Source organism: Microtus oregoni, unplaced genomic scaffold, assembly GCF_018167655.1.
Source record: "Microtus oregoni isolate MIOR12 unplaced genomic scaffold, Mior012 000080F_ref0000499, whole genome shotgun sequence".
NCBI classification, from domain to species: Eukaryota; Metazoa; Chordata; class Mammalia; order Rodentia; family Cricetidae; genus Microtus; species Microtus oregoni.
Genome location: NW_024544538.1, coordinates 5866017 through 5878881, shown reverse-complemented (window position 1 = coordinate 5878881; position 12865 = coordinate 5866017). Strand labels below are relative to the sequence as shown.

The window sequence follows — 12865 nt, the reverse complement described above, 5'->3', positions numbered from 1 at the left end:
CTTTCACTATTTCTCCCACAAATGACAACTAAAAACTCTTGCTACTAATAAAGACAAAAATAAGAATACTGTGATATGGTCTCATCTGGGACCAGACTGCTGCTAAGGGCCATGTCAGGGTCCATGGCCCTATAGCTGTCAGGGTACGGATTGATGTATGGGGCACCTGTTGCCACCAAGTGCCATGAGGATGCCCAGGGTCAGATCAACCACCTAAGTCCAGGCTTGTGTCCAAAGGCTAGGAAGCATCCAGATCTGAGTGGCCTGTATTGCTACACAAGGTCATGATGGTGTCTGGGCCAGAGCTGTAGCTGCGGGCCATGTCAGGGTCCATGGCCCTACTGCAGCCAGGGTCTGTCCTAATGCCCAATGACCCTGTTATCATTGAAGGCCATATAGACACCAGAGATCGAGGGCCATATTGGTGTCTCAGGGCCATACTGCCCCTGGGGCAGTGGTGACATCCAGACTCAGTCACTGTTGAGAACCATGTTGGGGTCCATGGTTCTACCATGGTGGGGTCAGTGCCGAAGTCCAGGTCCTGCATTGCCACCAAAGGTCACATAGAGGCCCAAGGTTAGGGCTACAACCATTCCCACCTGAGTGACCAGTCCTTCTACCCAGAGCCAGTATGTCAACCAGGCCCAAGCTGCTGCTGAGGGCCATGTCTGGGTCCATGGTTCAGCTACAGCTGGGGTGGGTGTGGATATCTGTGGTCTGTATCACCTCAGGAGGCCGTAGGACCCATGTGAGATGAAATCAGACGGCCATGTTGAGCTGGCCACACCCTTCTCTGGCCCTAGGAAAGCTGTCCAGGGAGGCAACTCTCCCTGGACACTGCAGCGAGAGAGCTGCCCCTGCATGAGGAGAAGACAGATGGCTCCTACCCCTCACCACAGGCCAGGGTGAACCGACCCTGAGGGCATGAATGTAGGGAAGCTGACTCCATTCACTTGTCCAAGGTGGGTGAGCCCAGGGGCCTGGACTGACCAACTTGACTACTATCCAGGCCCACAGCTGGGCCTTGGGTTGACCCATGCTAGCACCTACCCCATCCATCTAGGACCGGCTGGAGCTGGTGAAGAGACTGGTCCTGTGGAATGATACCCGCAAGATCTCCATACCTGGGGCAGCCACAGGAGTCCCAGAGGAGTTCCGGTGAGGATCCAGTGATGATGGTGTATCAGAAACCAGAGGCCATGAACCAGACCAGTGACTCACTGCAATGAACATTTGCCCGTAAAACTGACGGGACAAAGAGGTGTACTATTGGGCACACTGAAGCCTCCATTGCCCCCAGGAAGGATGAAGAGGTGCTGGAGAAGCAGGAAAGAAGGAGAAGCAAAGAGATTTTTCTATTGTTGTGGATTTTGTTTGGTTTTTGTTGTGGGTTTTTGTTTCTTTGGTTTTGTTTTGCTTTTGTTTGCTTTGATTTGTTTCCTTATATGGGGGTTCATGGAAGGGATGAGAGGAGCATGGCAGGGAGATTGGGAAGTGAATGGAATTGGGGTACATAATGTGAAACTCCCAGAGTCAATAAAGAAGTTATTAAAGAAAAAGATTAAAAAGGAATACTGTGATAAATGGAGAGAAAGTAGACTATTTAGAAATCTTGGAGCCTACAAAATGGCATGATGGTAGATTCCTCGGGTTTTCTCTTTGTATTATCTAGTCTAGAATTGGAGTTACGAAGACACCTATCTGGAATTGCTACTGATTGCAGATGAAGAGAAAAAGGTTCAGGGAAAGTCTGTTCTGTCTAGCCTAAAGATCAGAAAAGGGTAGCCTCAAAAGGCATATTTTTGACATAATTCTACTCCAGCCAAACACTATAGAAACACTCTAGCCAGGAGCCTAGACTTCTACCCACACAAGGTTATAACAACACGTTCCAGTCCTCCCACCAAGTGGTATCAGAAGATGCCTGGAAAAGAGGGCTCTGAGTACTTCCAAGAAGGAAAGAGGTAGCTTCCCCTCATGGTGCCAGAAGACTTTAGGAAGGAGACTTGGAAGCTGTTCTATAAGCGGGGGGTATTGATGGAGCCTGCGTGGGAACCCACAGCCCTCATTCCTACTCAGTAGTCCTTCCTCAGATGTGGAAGGGAGTCAAGGGGGTAACCTGGACTTTCACCACAAACTAACAGTAAAGTACATTTATTTCTCCTTTTCTGTGATCCGACCATCACAAGAAAGCAGTTAAATCCTCAGGCTTAAGTATGGTCAGACATACTCAAAATGTTAAGGCTTCATTAGAAAGCGTTACTGAAAAGTGACTGAAGAAAGATAGTGGAAGTATATTGGTGTTTTAGACAGCGTTACACCACAAGAACAAGGTGCACGGGAATTATCTTATAAAGAGAAAAGATGGGCTGGAGAGATGGCTCAGTGGAAAAGCATTTTATGCTCTTTTAGAGCATCCAAGTTTAGTTTCTGGAATTCATACTGGGAAGCCTCAAACTCCAGTTCCAGCGAATATGACATCCTCTTCTGACTTCTAAGGGCGCCTGCTTACACATGCCATACACACATGAACACACATGCACATGCATGCACACACACACATGCAAGCATGCACACAGACCCATTAACTTGAGAAAATTTAAAAGAAAAAAAGCTTTAGCCAGGTATGGTCATTCAAAGCTGATGTGCCAGCATTTGAAAATGAGGAAGGAGCACTGCCAGAAGCTGGATGCCAGTTTGTGCAACATGCAGGTAGAGAAAGCAAAGGGAGAGCATTTGATTTGCACATATATTTTTGAGCTTCTGGTCCATGACTGGTCAGACCCATTACTGTTATGCATCTCATGGCAGGAAAAACAACTCCTTTTTTTGACCAGTAACTGTTACAATAGGATGGGATCCAACAGTTAAAAAGTAACCAGGGGATAAACTGAACCAAGAACTCAAAGCACCTGCATACTGAAAATGGTAAGAACATTTATAAGGGATAGAGAAGGGGCCAGAGTTCAATTCTCAGCACCCACCTCAGGCAGTCCATAACCACCTGGAAGCCCAGACCCAGGGCCAGGGCATCGAATGCCATCTTCTATCTTTCTGTCCATCTACATTCTCTCTCTCTCTCTCTCTCTCTCTCTCTCTCTCTCTCTCTCTCTCTCTCTCTCTCTCTCTCTCTCTCTCTCTCTCTCATGCAAACATTAAAGAAAAAGCAGGTGGTGCTACATTACTGTCCTACACAGTAGCTATCAGAGTAAAGAAAACTGTAGGGATGTTAACTGACGGGGAAAGGGTCAGTTTACCAAACAGACATCAAAATGTGAGTGTGTATCCTCCAAACAGTAGAGCAAACCATGATAAAATGGAAAGGAGAAATAGATAAATCTATGATGGCAGCAGAGTCACCAATATCCCTTTCCCAACAGTTATTAGAACAACTAGACGGAAAACAAGTAAGGATGTAGGAGAAATTCGCAGTAACACCAACTACAAAACTAAATCGATCTGTATAGATGCCGCTCTCCCCGGAGCACACATTCTTTTAAAGTACTCCAGAACATAAACAAGAAGAGACCACATACCCTGAAATAAAGCTGAACCAGTTGAAAAGAGTTGTATTGTTTTTACCACAGTTTAGCCGGAGTAAAAACTTAGTAATGGAATTTTGATTTCTGTTTCAGATGGGGTTTTGTTATAGAACCCAGGCTTGGTCTTAAATTCACAGTAATTCTCCTGCTATGGCCTCCTGCGTGCTAGAATGGCAGGCATGAGCCAACAAGTCTGGCTTATAATAACAGAATTATAAGAGGAGAGTCTCCAACCACTTAGAAAGTAAACAACATACTTCTAAATAGCCAATGGGTTGTCTGACTTCACTCTTGTTTGCTATGCTAAAACACACTGCCAAAACTAGCTTGAGGGAAGAAAGGGTTTATTTTGCTTCCAGGTACCAGGCCATCCTCAATGGAAGCTAAGGTAAGAACTCAAAGAAGGAACCTGGAGGCAGGAACTGAAGCAGAGACTGCTTACTTACTTGCTCCCCGTGGTTTGTTCAGTTACTTTTCCTACCCAGCCCGTGGCCACCTTCCCAGGGTGGCACCACCCAAAGTGATCTGGGATCTCCCACAGAATCATGAATAAAACAGTGCTCTACAGGTTAGCCTATAGGGCAATCTGGTGGAAGAAACGTCTCAACGGCGGTTCCTTTTCCCAGGTATGTCTAGGTTTGTGACAGGTTGTCCAAAACTAACCAGCATAGGACCAAATTGTAGGGGGAAACTGAAGTGTATGGAATGGCTCTACCTGGCGTTTAGGGTTGCTATGAGACCGTGTGAATCAGGAAGGCATGGTGCAGCTGGAGGGACAATCACAGGCCAGTGGGAGACAACACAAAACCCAGCAAGCATATCAAATGGTTTTGGGCAAAAGTGCAAAGGAAATTTGATGGAGGAAATATTTTTCCATACATGATGATGGAATCAAACACACACACACACACACACGAACAGACAAACTCCCCTTGCTTATATATTATATACTTCATCCTATACAAAAATTAACTCAGAATGGATCATGAACTTAAATGAAAACGTAAAACTAAAGCTTTTAGAATAAAAACAGGATAAAATCTTCAGGATGTTGGGACTTGCGAAGAGTTGCTAGACTTGACATCAGAAACTTGATTCATAAGAAGCATAGCCGAGCTGCATCGGTGGTGTAGTGGTTAGCATAGCTGCCTTTCAACCCCCTCACCTGGACTCAATTCCTGATGGTTAATTTTCTTTCTCAACATTAATCTGAAAGGAAAAGCTGATCCATTGGACGTCTTCAAATCTAGAAGAAAACTCCCCTTTGCTCTGGAAAGGACACTACTAAGAGCATTCAGAGAAAGCAACAACCTGGGAGAATATTTCCAAAGCACAGAAGCCTCTGTGGATTCAGAAAGCACTACTGAGAACTTACAGCCACGGAGAGGCAGCCCAGGTATGAGGAGACGCATTGGCAAGTACGTATAGGAAATGGTGCCTGACATTTCCAAGCAGTGCAAAATAAGACCGGAGTGAGATATCACTACACATTTGTCCGAGTGCAAGGAACAAGGTGACAGCATTAAATGCTGGTAAGGCCCTGGAGAAATAGGATCACTTATACATTTTGGGGGGCTGTTACACAGCACAATTACTCCTGGAAAATTCATGGTCTCCCTTTAGATCACATTTATTTATTTATTTATTCATTCATTCATTTATTAGTGAGTGTGCGCCCCTGTATGTGTGTGGGGGGCATGCACATGCCACAGTGTATGTGTGGAGGTAAGAGAACGACCTGTGGGAGTTGATTCTCTCCTTCCTCCATGTGGGGCTTGGGTATCAAACTTGAGCGAATGATCAGGCTTGGTGGCGAGCACCTTCACTCTCTGAGCCATCTCACCAGCCCTAGGTTTTCTTTTCAATTTCGTCTTGCTGTCTCGTTGTCTGAGAAAAGTCTGTTTGGTTTTTGAATAGCTATGAAGTTTCCATTCAAATCTCCCCATGGTAAAATATTTGGATTGTCTTTTAATCATATTATATAATTTGTAATTTAGGATCTATGCATATATATATATGTATATATACAAAATGTGTGTGAAATGTTTTTATAATCTTAATATAATTCTTTCACCAAATATTTGATTTTAGGATGTTTTTACTCTATATGCTTTGTCTATTTTCTAACTGAATTGCTTTAGTTTTTAGTTTTTCATTTTGTTTGATTTTGCAGTGCTAGGGAATCAAACTCAAAACTTTGAGAATGTTTGACAAGAACTCTGCCACTGAGCTACATTCCCAGCCCTAGTATTTTAAATTGTATTTATGTTTAATTAATGGCATAAGAACATAAAGGTGAGGTCATAAATGTGAGCGAGAGTGGAGGGGTTGGAGGTGAGAGGTTGGATACAATGTAAATACAGTACTTGTGTATGAAAGCCTTTATGAGTAAAAACTAAATGGAAAGGGCATAATGAGTGTACATATAAATGGGGTAAAATGTGATGTTTTGACACGTATACATTGTACAAATTTGGAATCATAGCAACTATACTTATCTGTTCAGACATGTACAATTTCTTTATGGTAAAATATATGAGTCCTGTCTTCTAACTTTTTGAAATATTTAGTTTATTATTATTGTTAAGTAGGGGAGTTTCTTTTAAAAACACGGCCTGCCCCAGCGACTTCACAGAGTAGCCACTTTTCCTGCAATTGTCTTAGACAGTATAAAACAATGGAGGGCCTGTAGTGTAATAGGTTAGCTTGCAACACTTTTACAAAGTGTAAAATATCAAGGCATATGAGCACCTGGAGTTGCCGAATTTCCAGCCAGCTTAATAAATATGTACCCCTTCACCTTGCCTGTCCCTCTAGATAAGCCCCATCTCTCCCCCTAGCAACCTTTGAACTTGAGGAGATGATTCATCGTCTAGGTTCTGTCTAGATTGCCTGGGTCTGGCTCCCTTCAAATCCCCAAGTATGTTATGCAGCTTTTCTCCTCCCCGGGGTTTAGGCAGCATGGTTATACAGGAACCATGAAATCATGAGGGAAGTCGGTAACATCCATTTTCCATTGCTGCCAGTACACTGCCTGAGATCCGGATGGAGGTCAGAAAGCTACGTGAGAGCTTCAGGGGCGAACCGACCTCCTCTACTTTCATGGGTCACATAATGATTTGTGGCTTCTCTCTGTGCTGCGTGGGCTTCTTGGCTTGCTATCAGGGTTAAGAGTCAAAATGAGTCCGCAGCATTTGTTTCTTCTTGGCTAGAGATGAAAGTTCACTTCCTTCCCCGGGGAGTCTTTGCCTCTCATTCTCTTTCAGCTTGTCACATTTACAGCCTCTTTTAGAGTCCTCCTTTTTCCAACCCATGACACCTCTTAGGACTCTTGCTGTCTTATTTCCGACTGATGTTGATGTTTGTGTCATGTGTGAAAACCTTACAGGGACTCCGGCACGTTGTTCAGTTGCAAAGCGTCATGCCTCTTGACTGTTGGTTGGGCATGGCTTTGTGCTGACTCACAGAAGTTGCATACATAAGATGGGAGGATAATTAATGTCAAGACAGACAACACATGCTAAGATCCATAGGAATAGTATAGAAAGTAGCTTATAGCTTTAGATCTCGTCCACTCCTGTGTTCCAGGAATCCAGAGACCAGAGAGAAGTCGAGGACTTTCCCAGGGTCTTCTCCAGCCTTATGCTCAAAGCTGCTGTTGTTTCTCTAGTAATTTTTCATTGCTGCTTTAAGAAATTATCACAAATTCTGTGGCTTAAAACACTGATTCGTTATCTATAGTTTATTTAGAGGCTTGTCAGGATAAAAGGATCTCTCTCTGTCTTCAGTGGTAGTGAGTTCTCCATCTCTAAACAGAGACCAGCATAACCCAGGAGAGGGAACTTCTTCCAGTCCTGAGATACCTGGGCCTGACTGACAGCAGAATTTCAGGAGTAAAGCCAGCTAAATGTATTAGCTTAGATATGCCTGCTCTTAGAGGGCCTCCAGCAGAATCAATGCCTTAATCAGTTTTGCTCAAAGGTCACTTGTAAATAATCTAAAAGCTTTACAGTATCCCTTGTAATTTGGTTAAAATTTTTCTTTTAATTCATTTACAATTTACATTTGGACTATATCCGAAAACCCTGGCTAGGTGTACTGGATATGTTTCCTCATGGTAGGTAATAAAATAAACACGAAGTACTAGAATCTTTTCTACAGTGGTAAAAGCATTTTAGGAGCATACTTTGGGAAACACCTGAAGGAAACCCATACCGACACTCTGGGCAGTATGGAAGAATACAGGAGACAATACAGTAGGCTCTGAAAGAGAGTGTCTAAGGACACAAGTTTTGCAGGCTTTCAGATCACATTTACCCACCTGCCTGCATCTTTGCCCTCTACTGCCCATACTCTGCCCTCTATCACGTTTCCATCTATATCTTGCCTGTACAGCCCTTGCACTTGTATTCTGTATCCTATTCGTTCCTCCCACCCAGTATCATTGCTCCAGCTCCCCACTACCCTTGTCACCAACACACAATTTAAAAATTTCCCTCTTTACCCAAGAGAGGCCCTATCATACAACAAAAGTATATGCTCAACTATGTTCATAGCAGCATTGTTTGTAATAGCTAGAACCTGGAAACAACCTAGATGCCCTTCAATGGAAGAATGGATGAAGAAAGTGTGGAATATATACATATTAGAGTACTACTCAGTGGTAAAAAACAATGACTTCACGAATTTTGCATGCAAATGGATGGAAATAGAAAACACTATCCTGAGTGAGGTATCCCAGACCCAAAAAGAGGAACATGGGATGTACTCGCTCATAATTGGTTTCTAGCCATAAATAAAGGACATTGAGCCTATAATTAGTGATCCTAGAGAAGCTAAATAAGAAGGAGAACCCAAAGAAAAACATATAGGCATCCTCCTGAATATTAACCTTCATCAGGCGATGAAAGGAGACAGAGACAGAGACCCACATGGGAGCACCGGACAGAAATCTCAAGGTCCAAATCAGGAGCAGAAGGAGACGGAGCACGAGCAAGGAACTCAGGACCGCGAGGGGTGCACCCACACACTTAGACAATGGGGATGTTCTATCGGGAACCCACCAAGGCCAGCTGGCCTGGGTCTGGAAAAGCATGGGATAAAACCGGACTAGCTGAACATAGCGGACAATGAGGACTACTGAGAAGTCAATAACAATGGCAATGGGTTTTGATCCTACTGCACGTACTGGCTTTGTGGGAGCCTAGGCAGTTTGGATGCTCACCTTACTAGACCTGGATGGAGGTGAATGGTCCTTGGACTTCCCACAGGGCAGGGAACCCTGATTGCTCTTTGGGCTGACGAGGGAGGGGGACTTGGTTGGGGAGGGAGGGAAATGGGAGGCGGTTGCGGGGAGGAGGCAGAAATCTCTAATAAATAAATAAATTAATTAAAAAAATTCCCTCTTACTGGACAATTTCCATTAGCGTATAAACATGTTATTTCTTCCATCGCAAAAAAATTAGCCTTTTGATCTAACTCCCCTCTTTAACTAATTGCACTTATTTCCTGACTCCTCTCTATAACCAAATTCCTTGAAATACCTGTGTATATTTGACAACTCCAATTTTTTTCTCTTTTCCTTTTTCTCTTCAACACGATCTTTGGAGGCTATTATTGCAAGCACCGCACCTAACTGCTTTTGTAAGGGCTACTTTCATCATCCTCTCCCGTGACTTGGAAGTATCTCACTGTCTGTGGAGTGGTCTCAAACTCACAGAGACCTGCCTGCCTCTGCCTCCTGGGTCCAGGGATTTAAAGATGTGCACCGACTATGGCCCCTCTTGATCACAGGGTTTGTTTTCACTTCAGCTGTTCAAATTTTATACATTGGCATTCTCCAGGGCTCAGCACCCGGAACTCTTTTCTATATCAGTATTCTTCCTTTGAAGGCCTCATCGAATCTCATAGCTTTAAGTACCATCTGCATGTTGATGCTATCTTAACATGCATACCCCATCCAGACCTTCGTTCTGAACTCCAGACTCATATATGTCTGCCTGCTTTATTGACATCTGCTCTTGGAGTGTGTGGTAGACAGAATTCTAACATAGGCCGTGTGATGTTTACCCCTTTGCATCTGTGCCCTGCACAGTCCTTTTCCCTGCAGTAAAAATGGGACCAGTGCATATCCCACCACGTTGTGAGGAGATTAATAATATAGCAAAGTAAAGATATTCTTCAAAGCTAAGAATATTTTTAGCATATAGAGAGAACTGTTAGTAATATTTTGGTAGAATTCCCTGGACTTGGCCCTCTATACATGTCACACACATATAGCACAAGGGATATACTTGTGTCTGTGTGACCCACATGACATATACCTGTTAATCATGTTCTTTTCCTTATTAACAACATGTTAGAGGTGTTTATCATGTCATTAAATTCACGTGGGTGATAGTCTAGAAAGTCTTTCTGCCTTGCAGGGTAGGAGCTTCTTCTGCTCTCCCTGGTCCCTGGTGTTTGTCCCACAACAATCCTGATGACACTAAAGACAGCAAGTTTGCTTGGCTGCTGGCTTCATGATTTCCCATAGGCAGCTGGCTCAGTGGGGACAGAAGCCAAGTTAGCATGCTTCTAATGATTTACTTACTTATTTTTATGTGTAGGTGTCTTTGTGTGCATGTGCACATACCTGTGGTGGCCAGAAGAGGGCATCAGATTTTTCTGGAGCCGAATTTACAGGTAGTTGTGAGCTGCCCAATGTGGGTGCTGGAAACTAAACTTGGGTCCTCTGGAAAAGCAGCAAATGTATTTAATTGCTGGCCATCTCTTAAGCCCATCACAGTTTTGTCTAGATTCCCAGATAAGAGCAGGAGTAAGCGCTTGATGGATGGGTGACCAAAGGAATGATTTACACCTATGATTCTCAAAATGTGCCAGAGTGTGAGACAGGCTTCTTCTTGGGAGTCACCTCCACACGCAGAATAAGAAACTCTGGAGATTGGCACTAGAAAAAAAAATTAAACTCTCAAGTGATTCTTAAGCCTGTGAAAAATGTGCAAACCAGCCAGGGCAGTCACAGACTTCACAGCCTGAAGGAAGACAGTGCTGGACCCAAGGGTAGCTGGAAAGATCAACTGGTATCATTATAGGTGGGTAAATGAAGACAATATTCTATCATCTCACTAGGACTGAGATGTGCCATGAGGCTTTTGTTGAAGAGGGGCCGTTCATGCTCCACTGGATGGTCCTGCACTCATGTAGATATTAGAATCACTAAGTGAACTTCATGGTCTCTTGTTTGTTTTTCAAGACAGGGTTTCTCTGTGTAGCCCTGGCTGTCCTGGAACTCACTCTGTAGACCAGGCTGGCCTTGCACTCACAGAGCTCTTCCTGCCTCTACCTCCTGAGTACTGGGATTAAAGGTGTGTGCCACCACAGCCCAGCCATGTAAGGTCTCCTTCTTAAAGAAAAGAGCACATGAATTTGGGAGGGAATAGTGGTGACGGGGATGGAGGCATGTCTTAGGGTTCCTATTGCTTAAACACCTGACCAAAAGCAACTTGGGTCGGGGAGGGTTCATTTTACATCATCCAAGAAAGTGAATACAGGAACCTGGAAGCAGGAACTGAACAGAGGCCTTGAAGGTACACTAATGACTGGCTTCCTTCTCATGGCTTGCTCAGTCTGATTTCTTACAGCATGAAGAAGACCAGTCAAGGAGTGCCACATCCCATAGTGAGTGTAGTCCTCCCACATCAATCAAGAGTGGAGAAAATACCCTGGCGCTAGCCCATAGGCCAATCTGGTGGGGACATTTTCTCACTTGAGGGTTCATCCTCCTCAATGACTTTAGCTTGTATCAAATTCACCTAAAACACAACGGAGGAATAGAGGGGGGGGGGGGAATGGTAGTGTACTCGATTCAAACTCATTATATGCGTGTATGAAATTCTAAATTAATTTAAGAAACAGCTCAGCACCGGACTGAAATCTCAAGGTCCAAATCAGGAGCAGAAGGAGAGAGAGCACGAGCAAGGAACTCAGGACCACAAGGGGTGCACCCACACACTGAGACAATGGGGATGTTCTATCGGGAACCCACCAAGGCCAGCTGGCCCGGGTCTGAAAAAGCATGGGATAAAACCGGACTTGCTGAACATAGTGGATAATGAGGACTGCTGAGAACTCAAGAACAATGGCAATGGGTTTTGATCCTACTGCACGTACTGGCTTTGTGGGAGCCTAGGCAGTTTGGATGCTCACCTTACTAGACCTGGATGGAGGTGACTTCCCACAGGACAGGGAACCCTGATTGCTCTTTGGGCTGATGAGGGAGGGGGACTTGATTGGGGGAGGGGGAGGGAAATGGAAGGCGGTGGCGGGGAGGAGGCAGAAATCTTTAATAAATAAATAAAGAAAGAAAGAAAGAAACAGTTCAGCACCTTCAGCATCTGGTCCTCTGACTTGACATGGAGAACTCCATGCTGAGGTAGTTAGTGTGTTGAACAATTGACCAAAACGCTTCTTCCATCTATTCAGCAGATTCTTCATGGTTAGTCATGACCTGTCACAAGACCCTCACTGGTGGGATTCCAACGTGAAGGGAACTTCTTCCAACCACTGCTTTCAAGCTGTTGCCATGAGCACCGTTTTGAATTAGCTGGGACAAATGACATGGCCCAGCCCACCCCCACCTCCTGACTGCCTCATCAGGAAACAGGCATGGACAAAAGAACACTCAAGAAATACTTTTAGATACAGTTAGTTAACATAGAGTTAATTTCCACTGGGAAATTATCTGGAGTGAGCCTGACCCGGTGAAGTGAATGAATGATACTTCTTTTAAAAGGGAGTCGGATACTTGAAATTGTCTTTATGGGACCCGACACTAGGTACTGGGTTTATATACCGAACAAACAAGGGAGTTTAGAGAACAGACAGCTTCTTCTCTTTTCTTGGCCTTACAGAAGCATGCTGCCAATGAGTTCTACAGCTGCTAACAGCCATGTGAGGTTGAAAGGAGACCTCCTTCGTAGTGCTATTTGCCATCTGCCATTACTTATCTGTATCTAATTTGTGAATTGTCGGCTTCATTCTGCTTTCTATGGGCGGGGATTTTTTCAACTGTTTTGTTCATTGACAAATCCCTTAGTGCTTCAAGCAGTGATGGCCGCATACCAAGTAGTAATAAATATTTGTCACATGAAGGGGTACATGAATTTGCCTTGTTGAATTTTGTATGTTCCCTCTAACAGAGTTCCCTCAATATTACCATTCCTTTACCCATGTACATCAGAAAATGATACCCCTTTCATTGAAATATGAATTCATTCCACACTCTTGTCTTGTGATGTTTTCCTGGGGAGATGTGAATAAAT

At 44.1% G+C, this 12865-nt stretch overlaps 1 long non-coding RNA gene across 1 annotated transcript in view; it reads left to right on the top strand.

Moving 5' to 3' along the window:
* Positions 1 to 12101, top strand: part of LOC121441651 — a 104125-nt gene extending 92024 nt beyond the window's left edge. Inside the window, exon 3 of the long non-coding RNA XR_005973488.1 lies at positions 12027 to 12101. This is a non-coding gene — a long non-coding RNA (uncharacterized LOC121441651). The remainder of the gene's footprint in view (positions 1 to 12026) is intronic.
* Positions 12102 to 12865: the final 764 nt, after the last annotated feature.